The sequence below is a fragment of the Clarias gariepinus genome, chromosome 3 (assembly GCF_024256425.1).
Source record: "Clarias gariepinus isolate MV-2021 ecotype Netherlands chromosome 3, CGAR_prim_01v2, whole genome shotgun sequence".
Taxonomy (NCBI): domain Eukaryota; kingdom Metazoa; phylum Chordata; class Actinopteri; order Siluriformes; family Clariidae; genus Clarias; species Clarias gariepinus.
The window spans coordinates 21,047,231-21,052,163 of record NC_071102.1 but is presented as its reverse complement, the minus strand read 5'-3'; positions in this window follow the sequence as shown (position 1 = coordinate 21,052,163).

Sequence of the window (4,933 nt, the reverse complement as noted above, 5' to 3'; positions counted from 1 at the left end):
ACCACCGCACCAATTTGGCCAGGCTTGGTCTGTCTGTCATGCCAAATGGAGGCCATTTCGGGTGCACTCGAGTAATCTAGGCAGTCAACAGATGACAGAACAGATGCCTGCCGGGTCTGTCAGTAAAACAGATGCAGTGAGTACAGGGTGGGGGTCTTTACTCTGACGCCTTTTAAACGCTGCAACCAATTTGAAAATGGGGGATGGACCCCGATGAGCTTTAATCAGTTGACTTTTCAAAATCATATATATATATATATTTATACTGTAGGTATAGGTATGTTAACACTCCACTCCATTTAGCCTTTTGAGGTCATTAACTCAGGGATTTACATATTTTTTCCATTAGCACTATAAGGTTTTAAATCAGTGTTTTCAATAAAGACATGAAGGATCAGATTTATTTTGTGGTATTATTTCAGGCACATTATATTTGTCAATACTCTTCACTATTAAATTTAACACAAATTAATGCAGAAAACCATGAAAATAATTTTTAATAGTCAACTGAGTAAATCCTATATATAAACAATACATAAATATTTATTATTCAGTCATGGTAGATCCAGGGCCCGTCTTAAAAACACAGGATTTGATGCGGGAACACACCCTGGATGGACATGCAGACACACTTTAGACCAGGGGTCTCCAAATGCAGTCCTGGAGGGCCAGTGACCAGCACAGTTTATAATTCACCAACACCTAAACACACCCAATGAACCTAGTAATTAACAGATTAGATAAATCAGCTGTGTTTGAGAAGAAACTGTGTAGGACACTGGCCATCCAGGACTGGATTATGAGATCCCTGCTTTAGAGCAACCAATCCACCAATCTGTACACTGAGCAGCCATGACATTAGGACCACCCACCTAATATCGAGTAGGTCCCCGCTTTGATTCACTGTGTGTTCTGACACCTTTCTATCACAACCAGCATTAACCTGTTCATCAATCAGATCCACACTGGCGCTTCTATTGGATCGGACTACACTGTCTTCACATGTGCATCAGTGAGCCTTGGCCGCCCATGACCCTGTCGCCAGTTCACTGGTTTCCCTCCTTGGATCACTTTTGTTTTATTCTGACCGGGAACATCCCCTAAGAGCTGCAGTTTTGGAGTTGCTCTGACCCAGTCGTCTAGACATCACAATCTGGCCCATCTCACGGTAGCTACACTTTCAGTATCTTGTTACAGTGGCGGCTGAAAGTGGGTGTGATAAATTAGGCAGCAAGTAATTTTTTTTCCCCTGAAGTCGATGTGTTGGAAGCTGAAAAAAATGGGCAAGTGTAAAGGATTTGGGTGACTTTGACAGGGGCCACATTGTGGTGGCTAGAGCAGTGATCCCCAACCACTTGAAGGCCATTAAACGTGAGTTTAAGACAACTTCAACTCTGCTGACGTCCTGGATTAAAGTCTCACTAGATTAAAGTGAAATCACCACAAAAGCACTAAAAGTCCTACTTCCATTTCCAACAAGATGTCTTTGTCAGACGGGGTTGTCTGCGGTGACAGCACTGATAATGAAATTACGGTTCAGACTGGACACGAGGAATACACTTCAGGTGTTACTGTCCTCCATCACTTCAATATGGGAACATCTCGTTACATGGAAACAAGCTCCTGGCTCACACTAATTCTGTGTTACCGTGTTATATTTATTATGCACTCTATTATGCGCGTGATGGCTGACCCGTGGAAAACTGTCTTACATGAACCCGGTGAACTGGCGACAGGGTCATGGGCGGCCGAGGCTCACTGACGCACACGGTGAGCGAAGGCTGGCCTATGTGGTCTGGTCTGATCCAATAGAGGAGCTGCTGTAGATCAAATTGATGAAAAGGTTAATGCTGGTTCAGGTAGAAAGCAGTCAGGACACACAGTGCATACTGTCATGGTGATAAAACGGGGACCTACTCAATACTAGACAGGTGGTCATAATGTTATGGCTGATCGGTGTACTTTTGTGACTTATACAGACATTGTAAAAAAAAATGTACAGGGACCATTAACCAATCTCAGAACTGAACCTGGTTATTATTATTTTTTTCAATATCTTATATAAATTGCTACTAGTGTACTATGTGCTGGAAAATATAACCTGATTTAGACATGCTGTCTTTCCAAATTGACTTTGATACGCCTTTTTTTTTCCTTTTCTTAAATAACTGTCCTCACTAGAATCTTGGCACTTGTTTGTTTGTTTCTTTCCCTGCCAGCTTCATGCACAAACCATCTCATGAGTCAACGCCCAATCATCTCACGAGGACTATATGCCATCATTATGCTGTTGCTGTATTGTTGCATCACTCCGCGTGAGTCGTATTCTTGAGCTGGTAATGTGATGATGTGCGAGATTTATGTCACGAATTCTGTGTTGAGCAAATTGGATGGCGTTGTCATGTGCTCACTGTTCACCTGCAGCCACACATCACAATCACGCTTCCTGACAGGCCTTAATGGATCACCCAGTGGATGTGAATCTCCTGATTAGCAGTGATAATGTGTGTGTGTGGGGGGGATGAACATAGACTTGAGTTCACTGCGTTACAGTTATGGGAGCTGCTTACTCGAGTCGGTATATGATCCTGTAGTTAATTGCATTCGCTTCAGTCGATATTTGAACATGCACTAACAACTATTTTTAAACCACTGTATTTGGAAGTCTTTCCCCAGGTGACAGTATTGTCAGTACTCTATTAAGCTCTACAAGTCTCTAATGCACCATAAAGCAGTGTGTTTAATTTGTAATCTGAATCCACAGCATAAATCACTGCATCTCTTTGTCAAAATATAAAGTGAGCGTTCAATATTTTCATAAACCGGATAAGGAGAGAGCCAGTCATTTGTCCAGTCCCATTGACAATTAAAAAGCTGTTGAACAGTGATTACTCACTCCAGCAGGTACCCGGAGGTTGCTGATCAGACTTACTGCTTCCTCAGTACATGGACTGAATCCATGCATCCTTTTTAATAAGCCCTGTCATATTAGATAATGATTTTACTCTGGATTTTTTTTTGTTTATGCAAAACGCCAAGAAAGATATCACTGACATTTAATAAAACTGTCTCCAGACACATTAATCATAACCTAAACGGAAATGAGGGTAAATGACCGAAGGCTCAAATCGGCTGGTGAGATTACTGTTCAGAAAATCACTGTTGCTTGTTTTTTTTTTTTTTTTTTATCATATTAATATTTGTCGATAGTGTTCAGATCATCTGTACTGTATATTACATTCAAGCAAAGAATAAGGTATACAGAAAATCAGCTTGAACCACTCAGGTTATTATTATTAGTTAAACCTATTATTCAGTAACTAATATTAATGATTCAGTCACGCTAACAGCCAAAGCTTCTAGGCGTTTAAGGGGTTAAATTTAAACCAGCAAATCCCTTTTTTTCTTTTTTCTCATATGAAAGTCCATGACAAAAAGATCTCGAGGGATTCCTGGGTTGTAATGCATCGGCTGTATAATAATAATGTGAGAATACCGTGGAGAGTGATGTGCATTGAGGATAATGATGTGATTGACCCCTGTGACCCCTTGAAGCTTAACCGTGTTATCATGAAGTACAGTCTTTTGGTTCTGTTGTTCACGTCTACCGCCTGCACTTATAAGAGCATCACTTTAGATCCAGATTCCTCCTCACAGATTCAGTGCTGAAGCTCACGAGCATTAAGATAGTCGTCCTCTCTCACGCACCTCTCATCTTTCAAAACCAGCCCCTGTTTTTACTTTAACAGCTAGAAACAGTTCCGATCTAATAAGGAAGTCTGTTTATAAAGTTTCGAGGATAGCATTTTGTGTTTTTGTTGCTCTTCACTTTTTCTTTTCTTTACTTGCACCAAATAATGCAAGTTAGGTTTTTTAGGTAATGCTTTTAATCTGTACACTTAAATACACATATACACACGACTAATATACTGTACACAACATAAAACAATAAGATAATTTTAGTTATCTGTATTATAATTTTTTTCTATTATCTTTTTATTTTAGTGATTAAATCCAGATTTCAGATAGAATAACTTCTTTAAAATTTTTAATTAAAGGTGGTGAAAAATATTTCAGTATGCTTAGTATACTAGTATAATAGAAAATGAAGACGAATTTTGTAACTTTTGGTCTATTTTAATCCAAGGATTGACTGTGATATTGTTTTATCACAAAGCCATAACCTCGGTCACATGTTTGGGCCAATTAACATTTTCATCTGTTAGGTAACAATTTGGAGTTTTATGCAGACTTCATTTAAATGGAGTTACATTTATATATATATATATATATATATATATATATATATATATATATATATATATATATATATATATCACCCTTATTAAAAGAAAGCAATTATATTTCTAGATTAATCTAGTGTAAATTTCTAGATAGATAGATAGAACTTTAATGTCATCGCACAGTACACTACCAGCCAAAAGTTTGGACACACCTTCTAATTGTGGTTTAATTATAATTCTAGTTCCATTCCATTATAATTATAATAATTTTAGTTCTTTCTATACTGTAAATATGCTAAAAACAATTGATATACCCTATGTGTGTGTGTGTTTGTGTGTGTGTGCTACTTATGCTTGGTAAAGCTTTCCTATCGGATCTAATCTGAGGTGCTGTTTGTTAACTGCTGATGCTAGTGCCAGTCTGGCCATTTCTAGTCTGACCTCTTGCATCAACAAGGCATTGTTGCCCAGAAAATTGCTGCTCACTAGATTTTTTTTTTCAGACTTTCTCTGTAAACCCTAGAGATGGTTTTGTGTGAAAATCCCAGTAGATCAGCAGTTTTGGTAATTCTTATACCAGACCGTCTGGCACCAACAACCATGCCACATTTAAAGGCAAAGTTACATGCCAGAAATCCTAATACACAAAGCACACAGCTCTGGACATCTACTGGATCATCCTCTAGTTT